The sequence below is a fragment of the Hemibagrus wyckioides genome, linkage group LG06, assembly GCF_019097595.1.
Source record: "Hemibagrus wyckioides isolate EC202008001 linkage group LG06, SWU_Hwy_1.0, whole genome shotgun sequence".
Classification (NCBI taxonomy): domain Eukaryota; kingdom Metazoa; phylum Chordata; class Actinopteri; order Siluriformes; family Bagridae; genus Hemibagrus; species Hemibagrus wyckioides.
In genome coordinates, this window is record NC_080715.1 from 19947602 (window position 1) to 19970079 (window position 22478).

A 22478-nucleotide genomic window follows, 5' to 3' on the forward strand; every position below is an offset into this window, starting at 1 on the left:
TGCAAAATAATAAAATGTGCTGGATCAAGGGCTTTTAAAAGCTGATGTATAATGAAGAAGGAGACAATATTGTTAAATGAAACCACATTTTACCACAAGTTAGTAATATTATAATTACCATTAAGACGTTATGCATCACTACTCTTACTGAAGGTTTCTGGTCAGCTGACCATCGATCCCATGTGTGGTTCTTCCTCATCTTCCTCAAACTGTTGCCACAATGCTGGAAGCACACAATTGTGTAGGATGTCTTTGCTGCACATTACAGTTTAGGGCCAAAACATGTTCCAGCATCTATAACCATTCTCCAAAATCTAGTGGAATGACTTCCCATAGAGTGGAGGTTAATATAACAAGGGAAGTCTAAATCTGGAAAGGGAATGTTTGAACACTACTTATACGCTTGATGGTTATGTGTTTACAATCTTTGGTCCAAATAATTGTTGGCTTCTATTAGATGTGTATTTGAATGCTTGCCATCATTCATGGGAACAAGAAATTACATCATACTTTACTTCTGTTTTTAGTTATCCGGGCCTAAATAACAATTGTTTGGTCCTCACCAAATATATAAGTGATAAGCCATTTTCTAAGCAAACAAATTACCACAGGTGACAGGAAAAACACAACAGATTCCAATATGTAGTCATTTTTTTTTTTTCAAAAAAAAAAAAGGAAGCCAACATTCAGAAACCTGGTGGGGAAAAAAATAAGTACACCGTATTATTCAGCAACATGTAGAACCACCGTTAGCAACAATAAACTGAAGTAAATGTTTTCTGTAGGAGTTTATTAGTCTCTCATTGTGACTCACTCTCTCATCAACTCATGCTGCCATGGTTTTTTTTTTTTTAGAGAAGGGGCTAGCCATGCTTCCAAGAAAACCACATTTGTTCTGTCTTTTTCTGATTTAAAGGTTTAATGTAGTTACAGAGGCTTGTTGGTTTGGTGATGTAGCCCGTGGGTATTTCTTTGTATCTTTGAGCATTAAATGATCTGACCTTGGATTGAATTTCCTGGGACGCCCACTCCTCAGAAGATTGGCAACTGTCTTGAAAGCTCTCTGGTTGTAAACAATCCTTCTCACTGTAGAATGCTGAATTTCACATTGTTTGCAGATGGCCTTATAACCCTTCCCAGATTGATGAGCAGCAGCAATTGTATCTCTGAGGTCATAGCTGATGTTTTTCTTGGCATGGATTAGATCTACACCTGAGTGCTCCTGAACACCAAATTACCAAAAGCTGTTTTTATAGAGATAGTTAATGTTGAGGACGAACTAATCTTTCATTAGTATAACCTGGCTCTCTTAATAATGATTGTAGTAGGAGGAAGGGTATACTTATTATTTCCCACCTGATTTCTGAATGTTGGTTTATTTTTGGGGGAAAAAATGACTACATATTGGAACATATTGTGGTTTTTTTTTTATTGTTGCTATCATCTGAGATTATTTGTATGTTTTTATATGTTGGTAAGGACCACACAAATATTATTTAGGCCCTGATAAATAAAAACCTAGAATTGAAAGGGGGTGTATTTTCTTTATCCTTTGACTGTATGTCATTTCAGTATTTCCTTTGATTGGCTTATTTTTCAGTTAGCACTTGCTTTGTATTGCATTGTATTGCAGTTGACAACAAAAAAAGCACATTCTGCTTCTTCAATACCCTTTGAATTTTTCTGGCTTAAAGCCAAGTGCTTGTGTTTAAAGCCTGCGGTCTAGACACTATTGAATAACCCCTTCCTTAGATGCTTCTACTCTGGTGATCTCTAAGGCATAGTATTACAAGTAAACTGCGTGCCCAACATTTTTATCATCTTAATTGGTCACCCAGAAAATTGGTAACCCATGTAAACTGACAGTGAATATACATAAACATTTTTCAGATCTTTAAATCATAAATCTAAACATGGCCCTTTGTGAAAAACAAAGCATTGTCAATTAAAAATAATTTACTGTACATACCTTCTCAATAAATATATGTGTTGTGCCTGTTGAGTGGTCAGATGCTGCTGCCAGACTGATACACAGATTCCAAAATAATATCTGATAAAACATTTAGTCAGCCCACAGTCTGATATAGTTACTGTTGTGTCAAAAAAAAACACACACCTCAGATTAAATAAAATGGCTCATACTTATACATATGTTAAAGATAACAAGAGCAATTACAGAACCATCCTGTTTCATTTCAGCTTTCTGCAAAATGCTTCTCTACGTTTACAATCGTTTTTAAAGATTTGGTCATTGAGGCATTTCCCAAAGCCCATTAAGTTCTTTAAGTTCAATTTATCACAGCAAATGGCTTGAACATTTATTATCAGAGGGTAAAATAACCCACTGTAAAGCCCCCCACCAGCAGAGTTTTAAACTTTAAGTGCCCTCATGAACTTTCACCATAAACACTGGGAGACAGCAGTGTGTATTGCTTACTGAGATTCAATAACAGTTTTTTTTTAAAGAATGGATGGCAATAGACTTAAATGTTAGTATACTACATGTTTATAGAGGTGTTGGGGGTAATAATATATATATAATTGTGTGAACAGAACATATTCAGGATGTAAATTAAACATTTTTAGATTTCAGGTAAATGGACCATTCACTGAACATTTTAGATTTTAGTTAAATCGTGAATACACCCTGTAGTGCTCACCAGCCTCAACATCTTATGCTTCACACGACAACTCATGCGTGTAGTAAGGAACATGCCAGCAAATGAATGGTTGCCACCCCCACCCACACACTGCCATTGACCTTGTCTTATCTTAAAATCCCTTGCTAGTAAATTATTAAAAAGATAGTTGTCACCCATAGCTTAGTATTTGTCTGTCCAGTGCCAGTGCATAAGCGTGCCTCTGTATTATTAACAAATGGTTTACTAGGTATGCTGTGGTTGTTTCTCGGAAAGGATGTCACACTCATTGTCAGGGGAAAAAAACAACACCTAGGAAAAGAAGGAGCCAAATCAATGAAGCTTGTCATAGGTCTGGAGGCCATGATTGGAAGGAAGAGGCTTGAAATCTTTTTTCTTTTTTTTTTAAGCGTAACATTATATTGGTTTATGGGAAAGCTTTTAAATTCAGTTTCACACCCTTCTATGGGTATTATCTAAAATGTGATAGAGGAGTGTGTGTAATGACTGCATGGGTGCATTTTGGATTACAGCCTTTATCAATATTGGCTTATCACATGTTTGACAGACACTGAAAAGGAGAGAATTTCCCACTTGCACCTTCATGCATCATGACAGACCAGAGTTTTTTTTTCTCTCTCGGGTCTGAATCATTATAGCAGTTATCTTCTGAAAAATTAAAAAAAAAAAAGTGTGCATAGATAGTATAATGTCTCTTCAGTATGTCCTTTATAACAACACACACACACACACACACACACAGCTAACTAGCCAACATACTTGCAATTTGCAATATATAAATATATATATATATATATATATATGTTGTGTGCTACTTACATGCCATCATCCAGAAGGCAATTTACATACATTCTACTACAAAATAAAGTATTACATAGTATCCTTAGTAATAAGAGAAATGAATATTTGGACACAGACAAGTGCTCAGCATACAAGTCACATAAAAACATGTCTTAAAATGAGACTCCCACATGCATAGAGAATAGTTGTTTGATTAATGACTCTGAGAGAGAGAAAAAAAATCGAGGTGATTGGAGTTGTTTTCACTTTACAGCCTGCCTCACAGTGTAAGTCGGACTTAGATGTAGCAGGAGCACAGGACCATGAAACAAAACATAGACCATCACACCTGCCTGCACACAGAGCCAGACAAAAGTCGAAACTCAGAAAAGGAGCAAAGTTCAGAATATCGATTTAAGGTTTATTTCCTTTCAAGGCAAGCTTGGTGGCTATTTTCAAGGAATAAAACATTAATAAGAAAATAACAGCTTGCTTGATGATTTGTGGTGTTATTAATTAGCTAACTAATTAAAACTGCATTACAGTATCATAGAGTATGCATTCATTCAAGAATAGGAAAAAAGCACTTTTTTTTTTATCAGTTCAAAACAGTCAAGATTTCACCACCTGTTCGAATTGATCGTGAGAATCAAAAGTTGTTCACAAAGTCTGTGCCTGAATCTGTACTTCATGGCCTGTATTAGCTTGAAACATAAACTGCAGAATCTTTGAAGATTAAACCTAACTAACTCCTCTTATTCCCATGTCTCCATGGCCCAGCCAAGTCACCAAAAGCATTCATCAGCAGTCAGCCATTCTGCTCGCTCAAACACAGCCTGAGAGCTGAAACTAAAAGGGAGACACATTCATCAATAAGCCATTAGCGGCCCTACACCAGACGCCTCCTGTTTCTGAATGCTGCTTCCTATAGCCTTACTAACAGCCCATTCACTGCTCCTAGCATGGTTCACTCATGCACAGGCATGGTCAGCTTGTCACTGATCTCAGAGTCTTATTGTGGAGGCTAGTGACGTGTAGAAGTCTAGATGAGGAACCGTACCCATTGTGTCACTCTGTTCACTCTTTGAGCTGGCAATGTAGATGCTTTAAGCAGCTCTGAGGTTGCATACCTATATCATTAAAATATTATACATGACCAGATGAAGTGTGACTTAACTAAAGAGTTACATTTCCTGTACATAATCATACATATCCATTGTGTCCAATAAACACACACACACACACACACGCAGACAGACACAGAACTGCATTAAACTGATTATTCACATTTAATTTATGACTGGTAGCATGCAATTGGTCTGGGGCATTTTGAGTGAAATTAAGGTTGACATCTGGGCTTAATATATTTTAAAAGTTTCGCTTTTACAGAGTGCATTTATAGCCAATTAGCTATGATGAGCAAATGAAAAGGAAGGTGTTGGCAGACTTGTACACCAATTACAAAGACATTTTCCTTCACAGAGATAACGCGTATAATTATCACGCTCCTACTCGCGCTCTTCAGGTGCAGATCCATGGAAATAGACAGTAATTTTTATCAATCACTCTTCCTGTAGCACATAAGCTTTTCAGATGTCTAATCACGCCTGCCATTCAACAACTCCTCCCACAATCTGTGGAGTTCTATAGGTGGGAAAATGCTTTAAGACAGCTTTCCCCCCCCGCAGAGCAAATAGTGTAATCATCAAAAAACCCTCCACTTTGTCAAATCCTAGGTCTGCTATAGCTTGTCTTCACAGAGCCATCAGAGCCTAGATCACAGCTAACCCATATCCTAGATAAATGACAGCAGGTATAGTCTACATCTGCAAGTATATAAAGATGTATATGATGTATGTGGGACAGTCATACAACACATTTTTTTTCACAATGAAACTGATTCAAACTAGCTTCATTAATAAAGAGACTATTAGGATAAAGCTGCGGCATGAAGTCTTACGAGCAACTGCTTGGTAATAATGCAAGCATAAACAACAGAAAAAAAAATGTTTAATATCCATCTGTTTATCTTTTAACCGCATTTAGCTAAGCTTTAATTGCTTTCTTGCTCTCATTTTCTTGCTTAATCTCTATATTATATTTTGAATTGTGACATTCATCATTCAGTTCATATTCAGCCTGATTTATATTTGTATATTTGACAAACTGGCTTTCTTTATCTCAAGTCCACAAAGCCAAACAGGGCTGTGTTTAGGATGAGAAAAGGATTTCTTCCATCTGTTTCTGTACCTTTCTCTTAGTCTACAAAATAGATTTTGATAACAGACACAGATGCATGCACACGCACACATGCACACACATACACTTACGTGCACACACACACACACACACACACACACACACACACACACACACACACACACACAAACACACACACGTGCACACAGGTTGCATTTTCTCAAAGGCTGACTTTGGACGCTAGTGAAGGTCAGCTTTTTTTTTTCAGTGTTGCAAGAGCTACCCTTTGTTTTGATGTTGATGCTTTTGAGGCTGAGAATGACATATAGAAATGTCATATTAAACCAGAAATGTCTACTAGCATCTGCTATCATACACTTCTTTGAAACTCTTCTAAACATTCAGCGACGCAATGAAGAACACCTGCCAAAATATACCTTGTTCCTCCTGAAGCTCAACTGAATAAGATTCAAGAGATGCCAAGTCACATAACCATTCATAATTGTGTGTATATTTCCTCTGCTATTCTTCTTCCCTCTGCAAAATGCACACGTTTCACATTGACAGAAGAATACTCATACGGTGAGTCAGAAGATTATACAATTCCACCATTATACAATGCCAACATACAATCCAGCACTAGGGAAAAATGATCCTACCTTCCACAAATCTTTCTTAACAGACTAAAACCGTTCAGCATTTAACTAGTAACAGCTAGCCTACAAAAGCAAGAGGGATTCTACAGTGTAACGCTTCTTTCCAGTAACAACTTATGGTGAGTGTCTCATATGGATACCATAAATATGGGTCTACATGGCTTCACATGGATTTGAATTGACTTGAATAGAATCCTCTATTTGTCACTTATACATTACAACACAGTGAAATTCTTTCTTTCGCATATCCCAGCTTGTTAGGAAGTTAGGGTCAGAGCGCAAGGTCAGCCGTGATACAGTGCCCCTGGAGAAGAGAGGGTTAAGAGCCATACTCAGTAGTCCACCAGTGACAGCTTGGCAGTGCTGGGGCATGAACTCTGACCTTCAGATCAACAATCCAGAGCCTTAACTGTTTGAGCACTTCCTAGAAATAGTTCCTACCCAATACTCACGTCACCTTATAGCTAAGCCTTTACACTGTATTCTGCATAAAGACTATGATGCTCATGCTGAACATCCATTCAAACATTTAGTGCTGTACGATATTATAATATTCAGTTATAATAATATAATAGGAAGTGTAATGATAGCCCTATTATTGAATGTGACCCAGAGAAGGATGGGTTTCCTTTTGAGTCTGGTTCCTCTCAAGGCTTCTTCCTCAGGTTGTCTCAGAGAGTTTTTCTGGCTCGCTCATTAAGGATCTAAAGCTACAGCTCTGTAAATCTGTTTTGTGAGAATACTGGTTGCTAAAAGTGCTCAACAAATAAAATTTAATTAGATTGAAAAACTGAAGAAATATAAATGTTTTTCTTTCCACAAAGAACAACACTAAGGTTATTGGTATGGTTGTTTAAAATAAATTACCGTTCTGCAAGAGGAAAAAGTGAAGAAGTGAATTTTCTCTCTGAATGACAAATGACACTAACTTTTCTTATGTAATAAAAAGGAGATGTTTCACTAAAGATTAAAAGTTTCTAGTACTAACACTATTTGAAATCCCCCCTCTCTCTCTCTCTCTCTCTCTCTCTCTCTCTCTCTGTGCATTTGTGTCCTCACAATCTTGCTCCCTCATTTCACCTCCTCTTTCCTCTCTCTGTATTTGCCCTATCACAAGCAAGCAGACATTTTGACTTTTTTTTATGACAATGAAAAAGGAAAAAAGAATGACCTGGATGAAACTGACTTCATGTCTTTCATTCCACTTTCATTTTTCATTGTATTTTCTTTCATTGTATTGTGTTTTCATATGTTGTTTTTCTGCCCTGCCATCTCTCTGTTTTCATGCAATGCTAAATGCAATAAATGTGTATTATTCAACACTCCCACATCATAACATAACACAGTTGCATACAATTTTTTTTTTGAAAATTTAGCATCCTACTAGTTAAACTAGAGGACAATTTTATTTTATTGTCTCATCACAGTGTATGCGGGGATAAAAGTTATGTTGCAGAGCTCCAACAATAAAGCAGTCAAATAAAATATGAATAAAAACGACAGAAGTAGAAAAATAGAAAAAACTAAAACTCTGTATTTCGTGTAATATAATATATATAAAAAGAAATAGTAGAATATTGTATAAGTATGATTTAAATTTATGCATCAAGATGTGTGTACAACCCCTGATCCAAAAAAGTTGGGACGGTATATGAAATGCAAATTAAAAAAAAAAATTTTCATTTTAACATGCAATTTTACTATAACTTTTATTCATACAAAAAGAGTATAAAGTCATGGTATTTTATGCAGTGGCGCTCTACCTGGGAATCGAACCCAGGACGCGGCAATGAGAGCGCGGGATCCTGCCGCTGGACTACCAGGAGGCCCCAGTAGTGTACATTTATGATAAGAGTAATTATCCAATCATATTTCAGCTAGTGGCTGACATCATGTGTTGCCCGGCCTTAAGGCCTTCAGAATCAATAGTGCAGGCGCCCGTAGATTAAAATAAGTGGCAATGAAATGTTTCTTTAACCAATCAGATTTCGAGTTCACTGGGGCCATCTAGCAGGCATACGATTATGTCAGCAATTTCACGTCTTTTGATTGGATAATTGGAGTAGTCAGAGGCAGCGAACCGCACAAACTAAATAAAATATATGTATTTTAACTCACAATGGCTGACAGAGGAGAAGAAATCGATTTGGTCGTGGACATCCTTATAAATGCATTTTCAAGGCGGACTTTTCAAGAAAATCCTTTTGATTCTTCAAAATAGTTTTAAAAGCTTTTTCAAGAACCATTTATGCTTTTTGGTTTTCTTTTTTCCTGGGTTTTCAGTTTGCCTGCATTCCAGATACTTGGGGTGGACTGTGGGGTTTTTTTGAAAGGAAACTTGTGAGACTGAATTGTGTTAATTTGTTTTTTTGCTATATGTAATGTAATTTTATTCATGTTCGCTCCAAGAGCCTGTGACACAACGCACATGTTATGCTATACAGTGTTTCTATATTCGCTGCATCTCATTTCAGATGCTGCGTCCTCCGGAGATTGCAGTTTGCTGCATACCTCTTCGAGAATGTCTTTTTTGAGAAAAGTAACTGTAATAAAATGGACAATTCCTTGTGAGGTGTGAAATACTGTAGCGCAATTTCTTTTTTATTTTGTTATTTAACGCTTGATTAGTATCTTTTGCCGTGGCGTCATAATGATGGTATAGAGGTGGATTAATTCAGGAAGGACACCAGTGAAGGCCTAGGTGTGAAATGCACGGCCCCCCACTGATTTTATGTGTTACCTAATCAACTTTATTTTCTTTTGAATATAGATATTTATTCTGAAATTGATGTCTGGAACACATTCCAGAAAAGTTAGTACAGTAACAAGTGATGTGACAAGCTGAAATATCAAGGTGATGTGAAACACTTGAGGCAATCATGTTACAGTATACACAGAGCCTCCAAGAAAGGTCAGTCCACCGATGAGTAAAGGAATAATCCAGCACTTTGAAAACAGCTTTCCCCATAGATAAATCGGTAAAATTCTGGGCATTTCACCCTCTAAATTGCACAATGTCATTAAAAGTTTCAAGGAAACTGGTGAGTAGAGGGTATGGCTAGAAAACACTTTTAAATGTGGGTGATTTCTGATCTCTCAGATGTCATTGTCTCAAAAGCCACCATACAATAGATATCATGACATGGGCCCAGGAATACTTCAGTCAACCTTTATCAGTCAACATTCACAGAGGCAAGCTAAGGCTTTACTATGCAGAGCAGAAACCATACATCAACTCTGTCCAGTCACTCTCAATCACCAACTTCTCTGAGCTCAGTCTCATCTCAAATGGACAGTAGCACAGTCGAAATGTGTCTTGTTAGACGTGTCAACATTTCAAATAGTTTTTGGCCAAAACATCCATCATGTTTTTTTTTAACCAAGCAGGAAAAGGACTGTCCAAGCTGTTACCAGAGTCAGGTCCAAAATCCAGCATCTGTCATGGTATGGGGGTGTGTCAGTGCCCATGACATGCATAACTTTCTCATCTGTGAGAGTATTATTAATGCAGAAAGATATGTACAAATTTTGGAGCTACATATGCTGCCATTTAGACTACGTGTTTCCTGGGACATCTCTGCATTTTCCAGCAGGACAAACCAAGTAAACAGAGTGTGGGTGTTAGACTTGCTTGCCTGCAGTCATGACCTCTCTCTCTCTCTCTCTCTCTCTCTCTCTCTCTGAGAATGTGTGGTGCATTATTATGTGTAAAATATGGCAACGAAGGCCCTGTACAATTGCACAGATGAGGAGAAATTCCATTTGGAAAACTTGTGCCAACTGTGTCTTCAGAGCCATAACGCTTAAAGAATTGTTAAAGAAATGGTGATGTTACAAAACTCTTTTGGAGCATACTGCAGTCATCATATTCGTGATTGATGCTATGAAATTGATTGATTGAATGAAATGAAAATGAAGTAAATCCTCAAACCATGTTTGATCGTAGTGTTTTCAATGTAACACAGGATGGACAGATTGACAAACAGAATTCATTTTTATTATCATCTCAATTTTGTGCAATTGAGGTAGTAAATAATCAGGTGGGTGGAAGTAAGTAAAGTGGAATGGAAGGCAGTATTGTACTGCAGTCTGTAAGTACACTTCCCCTAATGAAGATAATGTGAATTTAATGGCTGAATAGTGCACTGTACAGTTCTTCAGCAGCCTCAAGGCCAGTAGGAAGTAACTGAGTCTGTTTGTGTGTCTGTGTGTGTCCTAATGCTGCAGTACTGTCTGGCCAAAGGCAGTAGTGCAAAAAGGCTAAGGTTTGGGTGAGTGGGGTTTTTGATAATCCTCCCAGCCCTCCTCAGGCTCTGTCTGGTGTAAATGTCCTGGTGTGAGGGAAGCTCACCTTCAGCAAAGCGCAGGAAGGCGAGTGACAGGATGGTAATAAGGAGTAAAACTATTTTAGGGTGAACTTAATTCAGTCTGGACAGCACAGATGCTAACTTTCTGCAAACAGATGCTATATTTGTCTGCCTCTTCCTTTTCTCATCTGGCTTGCTTGCTAAAGTTATTGCAAATAGTGATAAAACTGAATGTGTTTAACTGCTTAACTTTCAGAGAATATGCCAAATGATATTAAGTAAATGTATTAATATACTGCTGCCTATGGCATGGCATTAATTTAGTACCCATGACCCTTGATCTGGAGTTACTAATACCATAGTGGCAAAAATGCCTTGGAGTTATAGGAGCAAGGCCTTACAGCATTCTTAATTTTTGACACTGATAAACTGTGCAATATACTTTATACACTTGATCACAATAAAGCTAAATAATTACAAAATACATTTGAGCAGTAATTAGAAATTTGCAGCTAGAACAAACAAACAGGCCATATGGAGAAAATCACAGCAAAAGAAGGCTTAATTACCATGAGCGTGTAGGCGATCCATGTAAAGAATTCAATATACCGCAGATCTAATCCTCATTATAAAAATAGTGTTTTTTTCCCTTTCTCACAAATGATATAACCTATGTTCATTTACCCTGTACTGTTTGTATCTAGTTACTTCCCGTTGCATGTTTTCTTTTATCCTGTCTAAACCAACTTCAGTGTCTATTGCAACCTTTGATTCCTGTGATGAGCAATTAACACTAGAGCAGATGTTGCTTTCTTTAATACGTGGCTTTCGTTTAGTTAAGGCAGATTTGCTAAATTGAAGATGCCAATAAGATGTTACGAGAGCCCTTGGATAATTCCTTCTCATAGAAAGATGAGGCTAAAAATGCCTTCCTCTGTTTTTCTGTACTGGGAGGTCAAGTCTGCTGCTGCTAATGCTCTTAATTTCTACCCAAACACATCTTCCAATGTCATTCTCAGACAGAGAGAAATGCTAAAGGTCCAGAAGGCTGCAGCAGGGGGTTGGAGCTCTCAAAGCTCAACAATTACCAATGTGTCTTCATGGAAGCTGTGTAGAGAGAAGCAGGGCATAAGAGCTATAAGTACTTCACATGCTGTGAATGTCATTGAAGCCAGAACTAAAGGGAATGCTGGTTTAGTAACTTGAGGACAAACATGTTCTAAGCCTATTGATTAATATTTCATTTAAATCATTTCTATCAGCCTAGACTTATGTCTACAATCCATTTGCTTAAAACACCTTAATTAATTCTGTAGATACTTTTGATGTGCAAATTCTACCTATTGCAGGGCCAAGCTGCATATCATCTGTATCATATATCATAATGTGTCTGCATTAAAATTTTCCGTACGTAACAAAGCGAGATTTACGGTAGAATCCAGAAAGTTATTAGAATGGCCGCAGTAATAAATGTTGAGGTACGAAGAAATGTATTCTAAAATATACAGGGCATTTTGGACAAAAGTCATTTATCACTTGCTGAAACAATGTGTTTTCTGATGTTTTAAGTGGTCAATCCAGTTAATCTTTTAAATAATAGATGTGCTTATCCAAAAAAATGACTTTTATTCCACAGTGCAATTAAATTCTCAGATATTGGCGAGAGAACAGCTGTTTATAGCTGCTATAACAAAGCAGTCATAACAGAAACTGATTTGTTTAATGGATGTTCCATGACATTAAATCTAACTATAAAACATTAAAATATGTGATGTGTCATTTGGTAATCAATTAAATGTTGTAATTGTTGGAAAATCACTCTGGTATTAACAAAATGAGAAACTCCAGGCCACATCTGATGAGAGTGATGAAAGTATTTTTCCTTATTTTGTACTGCAGTTTAAAAATAATAAATGAACTAACAAATGAATAAATGAATGAAGAAATAAATGAATAAATGAAGAAATAAATAAATAAATAAATAAATAAAAGCTGAATTAAATCAAATTGAAATTTCATTCCATGACACAATCCAGTACATATTCAGTTATTTAAAATTCGGCCTGGAATGTTTGAAACGCTGCATCTGGGAACTTCACAAATTAAAATAATAATAATAAATAGAAAAAAATAATAAAAGACAAAAAAAAAGCACACATTCTAACCCCACCATTCCAGTGAGCAATGTAGTATTTTCAACATTTTAATATGAATTTAAAGAATTCAGTTAGAAATAGATTGTGCTACCAAAAACCCAATTTGTACATCTGATTATAAAACTGAATCTAAACCCTTGCTCACATATTCAAGCCATAGCAGTTAACTGCAAAGCTGCACATAAAAAAATATATAAAGAGGCAGATTTGTACATTTTTAACCTCAAATTGGAGTGGCACATTTCTCATTTCATTAAATCTTTTCACATAAGGGTCCTCACTTCATTGCTCCGCAAAACACACTGGAAATGCAAATTGAGATGTTAATGATGTTATGTTTGTCACTGCAGAAGGTGACTCTTTGTGCAAATCCTTCATTTTAACCCGATAAGTGAATCTTCTTCTTCTTGTCTGATGTACAGTACAGCTGATTGCTTCTCATCCATATGAAGAGCGATGGCTGAAAAAGACTGTTCCTTTGGGGTTTGTGATGTTATTGACTGTGTTAATAAATTCACATGTTGCACATCATGAACAGTTGCATTCTGTGGCACTGCTTTGTCAGATTATTTATTCCTGATGAACGTGCTTTCATTTTTGCCTTATTCTTAAGTTTCTTAAGAAGAGAAGAGAATCTTAGGATTGTTCTGAAGAATTAAAAAAAAAATCCAGTCATAATTTTATCAGCAGAATAATAGCACTATTCCAGGAGGAACATGCAGCATGGATCGACTTGGCAAATTACCAGTAATTCTCTATGTTGTCACTATATCCACAGGAGCTGTGCCGAGCCGGGATATATACGGGTGGAGCTAAAAATAGTGCAGACCATTGATTGATCAAACACAGTCACCACAGAATCATCCTGATTAATGTCTCTAGCTGGAATTGCTTCTCTACCAGAGGAAAAGTATTACATTTACCCATAGTACTGTTTTCTTATTGATATATAGTTTGATCTTACATTTCTTCGCCATAATCCAAGGAAAATCCACCATCTTCTAGCAAATATCAAATGGCTTCCTATTCAATGTGTGTGCACCCTATACAGGATATAACATAATGGAGCTGAGCACCCAGCCTTGTGTGTGTGTGTGTGTGTGTGTGTGTGAGATTTGATAATGTTTGCTCTGTATTTTCAATAGCTGTGTTTGGAAGCATGTCACTGCAGCACGAACAGTCATTAAGTGAAAGTTTACTCTTCTATATTTTCACTCAGTATTATTATGTTGTCAGTTCAAATGCTTACATTACAACAAACTCACTGTGACTGGTACCTAGGGTACATTCACACCACATGCAGCGTGAACGTCAATCTCCGTTCCCCGCTTGATGTGCACACTGACCTGCGCTGTGGAATAAACCCGCCTGCTACGCCAGTAGCGAAGAAACACACCCATGAAAGTCACTTATAAGAAAATGAACGCTGTATGAAGAAAACAGGGATTGTTTGTCGGTAGAGGTTATTTTAGCATCCACCTCCTCTGATTTAGCTTTGTGTTGAGTTTAACTTGAACTGTAACCCAGCATGTCTATCAATCTTGCGAGTATAAGGCAATTATTATTGTGTATTAATAACATCATTTAATATCCAGCATCACACTTGACATCCAAGTTCACTAGATCATAGTGCAGCCAAGAAAAAACGAGCCAATTTTATGCTATTGTTTTGCAAAATAATTCATTCAGTACCTCATTTAAAATTGCTTTACCATTCACTATTGCATTTAGCCCCAGATTGCTCTCTCTCTCTCTCTCTCTCTCTCTCTCTCTCTCTCTCTCTCTCACACACACACACACACACATCTAGCTAACATGTTCCAATTATGACTCCATGACATCGCATGCAATTTGCTTGTAAAGACTTGTGCACTTTTGTGCTATTTTGGATCACAGTTAATTATTCCTCTTTTATTAGCCTTTGACAAATTAGAATTTTACTCAGTTGCTAATTGTAGCCAGTTGCATTTTAACCAATAAGGCAACAATTAGTCTTCCCAATTAGCCGACAAGATTATTGCAGTGTCGCTGAGATGGGAATGGAGAGCACATGCAAACCATCTCCATGCTCATGCAGAGGAGAGGTGGAAATTGAACCCCCAACCCCAGAGATGTGAGGAAAACAAGCTAAACCACTGTGTCCCCTAATGTCAGACACTGCTGCAGATATTTTACAGAAAAAAAGAATAAAAAAATGTATTAAGCATTGGATAAATCTTATTTAAAAAATCAAATCAATTTGTGTGGTATATTGCTTTTTTGCTATCTCATGGGAAAAAAAACAGTTCAGGATTCATACTCACTCATTAGATATGATTAGATGAAAAGTGGACTAATGCAGCAAAGACGAGATGACAACCAATATTTCTCCATGTTGGTAAAAGCAGAGAGGTGTCCACTTCACATATTCAGCCACTTTGTGATCACCAGTGACATGGTTAATGAGACAGAAAGATACAGAAGGTCATGTGAAGAAAGAAAAGCAGTTCAATATAATAATGGGAGGAAGTTCCTACGCCCCTTGAGGCTCACATCTTCACCACTAACAATTAATTGTTTATTACCCTTGATGCTCCGATCCATCTGCTAAGCTGTGATTGATGGCTGTCTCTTTTTCATGAGCTAAATAGAGAAAGAGACAGACTGCTGAAGATGGAGAGGACAGAGTAAGGGAATAAGGGAAGGAGGGAAAAGGCAGTGAAGAGGAACATCGAAAAGAGAGAAGAGTTGTGCAGGGGGAAGGATAGTGGGAAGCATAATGATCAAAGAGGAAAGACTGACAAATACACACGTATGAGTGCATCATATGGATGGAAAGAACAAAGCACATATCGGGTGGAATGACAGAATTAGGTGGAAATGACGTTCAACATCCAAACCACTGCTAATTTTCATTACATCCACATGTCTTTTCATAATCCATCCACATGTCAAACCTCAACATATGACCCCTGGCTTAGAAACTCTTTTGAGTTAATCAGTTTTATGAATCTATTTATGGCGCCCTGATAGACAAAAAGACCTAATACCTGTAAATTAATGTGACGATTATCAACTGACAGCTATCAACATGTGAAAAGAATCTGACCTTCTGTTTTCTTTACCTCTGTCATGGTGAAATCTGTTTTGATGCTCTAGTGAGAATGACCTTTCATCTTCTTAGATGTATTCACGCCTACTGCTTATCTTATATTCTATATACAGCCAGATAGAATTTGTTTTTCTCACAACCTGATGTCTGAAACAACCCTTCATATCAACTGAAAAGTTTGTGTGTCTGTGTGTGTGTGTGTATATACGTGTGTTGGCAGGGGATTGCTAGAGTAATGGGTAATGAAAACACACAAATTCTTTGCCATCCCTCCAACATAAATTTTCATTCAGTGACAGCCGCTTAGACCGAACTCACGTAGATATCCATTGTGCTATCATAAAATTGGCAGGGACAGATGTGAAAGCCAATCCTTAGCCTTCACGTCCATGAAAGAATAATTGGACGAGCTGGCAGGAAGAGCAGACCTCAAAGCAATCATTAACAAACATCCTCCATGTAAAGAATGATATTGAAAATGGAAGTAAGATTACCGAGTCTTGTAGACTGTATTTGTTAATTTTTCAGCCTATGTGTGTAAGCAAAAGTGTCAATGTGTGATTTAGTGGTAGTTATACCCAACAGAATCATACTCATGTATGCGCAGACACTGATTTATGACAGTCATCAATCTCTCTCTCTCTCTCTCTCTTTCTCTCCCTCTCTCACTCTCTCTCACTCACACCCTCATGTTTTGACATGACAGAAAAAAAAAAGTTTTATAAATGCTGTGCACTGAGCACAGAGGCCAAAGGGTGAATATGTGCATTATCAAATACTTCTTACAGTTTTCCTGCTTAGTGTGAACACCAGCTGTTCCAGGATAAAGAGCGGACACCTGCCCATCAACATATCATTATCTTTAAATCCTTTAAGTCTGATGGGAAAAATCCATGTTAGAATTATCAAATCCTGTTTACAGCATGTAGTTTTTGAATCATTCCCCCAATGGAAAAAAAACACTGGCTCTGTTGATGATGTGAGGCCACTTTGCAGACATGCTTTGTGTCCACTTTTCTACTTAACCCTTTTTACCAGTGCATTTTTATTCCACTTTTTTTTTCATTCCAGTGCACTTTTATTCTGATACAAAATTAGTCAGGACACTTTTGGCTCTCAGTGTGTGATGTTTTTACCCCTGCTTGGATAACCTCTTAACGAAAGAGCAGAAATGGGTTTGTTTACTTTAAAGATATAAACATCGGTGTGAAAAATGAACTGTTATTTTTGTAGTTTGTTTGTTTTTTGGGAACTTTTTGATGACAATTTTCCCCTAGTAGGCCAAGTAAAAAACAGAAATACTCATGAACAATTACAAATTCTCAAAACCCTGAGTGTCTTACTTTCATAAGAGCCATTGACCACCACTGTGGTGTGCGATATGACAAAGAAATTCAATGCTGAACATGGACACAACAAAAAAAGTCAGGAATACCATTTTTAGCCTCAAGGAGTCTAAGGACAAAAATAACTTTTACGTCATAATTAAACTTTATAAAATTTATAAAAATTAATTCATAAAATTAATTTCATGCTATGAGTAAATATTTCTATCCTGATGGGAGAGGTCTCATGAAGGACTTCAGGAAATGTCTTGTTGTATCTTGTAGTATTATTGAATCTATTCTGGCTCACAGTGGCCCGAAACCTTACTAATACACTTTGTTTTGTTTTGTTTTTTCCATTAATTTCTCACCATTCTATAGCAACAATGATTTCTTCTTTATCTCAAACTAGCCTGCATGCTCTGGCATGATCTAGTAACTAGAAAAGAGGTATTCTTTGATTCATGTTCAGAATAAACTCCATTTAGTCAGCTGCAAATTAAGGATGTGATGCAGAGATCAATAACGCATTCTGCATGGTCACAGCTTAACTGAGTGCGCTTGCTAAAGCTCCCATTTCTCATGTGACAAACCAAATGCGAAAACGCTAAAATATGATAGAGCTATACGTGAGCCAATTGAGCTAGCCGTGATTAGTAGGCTTAAAAGCTAAATATGTCGAGGTACTATCACACGATGAAATATATACCTCTTACAGACCACAGAAGATCCCGAATCCTTTTAACTTGTGTAATTTCCTCTCTTCATTTCTTCAAGCCGATTTAAAATCCACAGTAGTCTGGACACTGATTAAATTCCTGCAATTATGCTTATCATTTTGGAACTGAACATCATGATAATGGTACTTCTCAGTATCTTACCTCTCTCCTAATAAGTTTTCGGCTCAAGCACACTTATCGGTGAGAAGTGTTTAATCCACGGGAGAGGAAAAGCAAATAATCTCACAGCTTGCCGACGTAGCTTAAAAATTGAAAAGTGTGTGAATCTTGAGCGCACTCACGCCAGGACAACAAATTAGTACAGAGTGGAATATTATGTCTGAACAGGTCAAATGTGCATTTACTCCTGAAAGCGGTTGGAGAGAAAGCTGTTTAGAGGCACTAAGGAAAAAGCCTCAGTAGGAGTGATAATTAGAAGCATTATGACCTACAATTTTGTCAAATGGTTATCGATTTTGAGTGGCGAAAATCGTCCGTGTCATTGTACACGTTTGTGTTCTTCTTGCACATAGTCATTGTGTCTGTTTGTCAGAATGGCATAGTTTCTCATCTGTTTTCTATAATGTTAAGGCTAAATCTGCATGCTTTGTATATCAAGTCATTATGTAACTGAGCTTGACCTTATTTTGATCTATCTTAGTCTACATATTCATCATCAGTTCTTTATTGACAGGCAGTGCAAATGCATTGAGAGCATTAGTAAGCAGCAGATGCTCAAAAAAATCGATCATGGGCTTCAGCTGTGCTTGAGTTTGCACTGAAGGCACTATCTTAGCATGCTGCTCTTGCCACGTCTGAAACAATGCTAATGGTACTAACAACACACTCTCATTGTACTGCTCCTAATGCTCAAGCCATTATCTGCCATATCCCCCCAGCACACACACACACACACACACACATCCCCCCAACCCACTCCTTGTTGTGTTTGCCTGGCTGTCACACATCTAAGTCATTACTATGAGGAACAGAGGATCTGCAGTGAGGATAGGAAATGAGCAGCCAATTAATAGAAACCAATCAAGCCCCAAAGAAAGAAAGTTAGACTTTCCTCTTTGTCTTTAGAGTATTTGTTGTGAGTAAAAGGAGGGCAGGCATAGTGTTGTGAAGGAGCTAGCTAAAAATTGTTATTCTACCGGATTAAATATTTATTCTTATTTTCCCCCCTTTTTGGAGCTTTTTTTAAAATTTTATTTAACTTTTTAATTTTTTTTTAAATTATGCGGCATTTCTAATAACAAGCTATTTTGTTCAGCAAACAGCTGTGTGGCAAGACAAAGCAATACACTGCCTATTCCCTTTTCACATACCCAGTTCAATATATTTTTTTTTAATTAAACAAATTGCCATGTGTAAATGTGTATTTTATCCTGTCAGGAATAGAGTTCAATAATTCTAATTAATGTAGTGTTTCAAGTGCAAGTCTGGAGAATAACAGAATGACAACATCCCTGGCTATTTTATTGGTGTTTATGAACATTAAAGATGCACCAAGTAACTGATACATGATAACCGACACTTATGGTCAAAAGTATCCAGACACCTAACAATCACCGATATGTGGTTCTTTCTCAAACACAAAGTTCACAACACACAAGTGTCTAGAATGTTTACTGGGACTAAAGGGCCACAAACATGTTCCAGCATGACAGTGATCTGTGAACAATGCGAAGTCTGTAGAGACATGGCTTGACAAGGTTGGAGAAGAAGAACTTGACCTCAACTGCATTGAACAGGAACTGGAATGTAGACTGTGCACCAGGGCTCCTCACCTGACATCAGTATCTGACCTCACTAATGCTCTTGTGGCTCAATGACCACATATTCCCACAGCCACACTCCAATATCCATTGGAAAGCCTTCCCAGAAGAGTGGAGGCTTTTATAGCAACAAAGAGGACAGATTCTGAAATGTGATACTCAAGAAGCAAATATGAGCGTCATGGTCAGGTGTCCACATACTTTTAGCAATAACAGAATTGGTAGCTCGGTGGTTAAGGTGTTGGGCTACAGATCGGAAGGCTGTGAGTTCAAATGCCACTTTTGGGCCCTTAATCAAGGTCCTTAACCCTCAGTTAGATAAATGAAAGAAATTTGGATAAGGGTGTCTGTCCAATGCCAAAAATGTAAAGGAAATAAAAATACTATCAACATGCAAATGATTAAGCATGGAGCTTATTGTTGTTGATTACCTAGTTAAAAAGCCATAATTTGTCACATATACATTAAAGTGCATGAAAATTCTTTTCCCGGCTTAGGGTCAGCATTGATACAGCACCCCTGAATCAGAGAGGGTTAAGGGAATAACAGTGGAAACTTGGCAGTGCTGAACCCCATATTTAGTCTCACCCATTATGAAATAGCAAGATATTTTTGGCAAAACTATTATTATTATTATTATTATTATTATTATTATTATTATTACTATTATTATTATGTTGTTGTTGTAACAAATGTAGCTCTTCATTTAAATTAGATTTTTTTTTAGATTTCCATACACCAATTAATGTTTACACATACCCTTTACAAAGCATTTACATGATTATTATGAACAATAATATATCTAAAAACAATAGAAAGTGACTTTAATGTAGCTATTCTTTCTTAGTAGTTTGAAATGCTGCTGGAGACTTTATCTAAAAAGGGTAGAGCGGCAGTAGTTTAGCTTATTTAAATCAATAGTAAGTTTGACAAGTTACAGTTGCAAAGTAGCTTCCCCAACTCTGTTGCCATTAAATGATGAAAAAGAAGAAGAAGATGATGATGATAATGATATATGAACAAATATTGCCTATATTCCTGAAATAGGAATAGCCCAAAATGTCTGAATCTGATGTGATGCACTGAGTACAAGCTGTGTATAAGTCACAGCTGGGTGTACAGCAAAAAATGATTATCAAAACATTCTCTTTATACTCCTTCATAACTTGATGCATCTGTGGGATGTGGATACACAGCAGCTTCAAGGCCTTCTTTAGACTTACAGCCTAGGAGAGTGATTGACATGAGGATCTTACTGACAATATTGCTCTCCACTCTGTGGTATTCTGAGAAACTCATTTCACTCCGAGCTCTCGCTATAGATGGAGTTTGCAGTCAATACACAATACGCTCCTGAATACTTCATACTTCTTATATCGAGTAACATGACACTACGTTTGTGGAAGAGATATTTATAGCGTGTTTTGTCCTGATCCGGGAAGCATCACAAAGCAGAGGAATCAGGATATACATGCTAGCCTTTATTAAAATCCAAATCAGCATACTAAATTGTAGTCGAAATCATGAAGGGGTCAATTGATCAGGCATTCTGTACAATGCAGGATAATCAAAATCAAATCTGAAGGGCAGAAGCAAAGGTCAAACCAAAAAATGCAAACAGAGAAAGCAACCTTCAGAAATGCACACGGGAAAATGGCAATACCTTAGGCAAAGATTAGAGGTGAGTAAGCTGATATATATACTGAGCTAAAGGAGGATTAAGTAGGTGCAGTCAATAATCAGGTGAGTGGGAGAGATATAATGTCCAGACTGGATTCAGATGTGGAGGTGTGGAGTCCTGGTGGCTCCTGGATTGGCTCCTGGAATTTCACATTTTATTTGTCACATATACAAGCGTACACAGTACAACAACATGTGGCTGCTTTTCAACTAAAAATAAATAAATAAAATAAAATAACATATATATGTCTGTTATTGCCTGAATGTACATATGAATGAACTAAATTTAAGACAAGTTACAACAGGGAGGAATACATACAACAAGAAATATAAAGATGTAATATGAAACGCTGAGCAATATGTTACATGCAGAAACAGTGGAGCATGATATGCAGTTTTATTATATGTAGTAACAGTACAGAATGTGCAAACATTACATAATTGGAAGTGATGTATTTAAGTAAAATGTAGTGTACAGAATGACAATGGAGTATTATATTTTATATTTATTATACTACTATATTCATGGAATCCTAAGGGATCTGTAAGATAAACATAATATACAGAAAACACACACATAATATCAATTACGCACCATATGAACATCTTGCAGTCAAATGAGTGACGTTTCTGAAGCATTCTGTGACTGAACATCATACAGTATTAAGGCAATAAGCTAAGACAGGACTACTGAGCTCCCAGCACATTAAAAATGCATTACGTAGTTTTTGCCTTAGAGGCCAGTTGCTTACCTGCTATTTGATTTAGGAGCAAAAGTTGTTGCCACATGCTGCTGTACCAACCCCTGAAGAAAATGTTAGTTGATTCATGATATGCTAGCCAATACAGCATTAAACCAGAGCTTATGCATGAGTTTACATGCGACACAAATTTCTTGACAGTACACAAAAAACAGCCTTCTCTGTCCATTATGTCAGGATACATGACCCATTTTAGAGGACAAAGTAAATGCAACTTGTCACTGCTGAAGTAACAGCAACGATCGTTTATAAACATTCTGTGACCGTATTATGTGACATTTATTAACTTCCATTTCATTATTTATTAGATCTATTGTCAACATAGGTAATCATTTTAAAATATAATTCAGGTAAGTCATTATA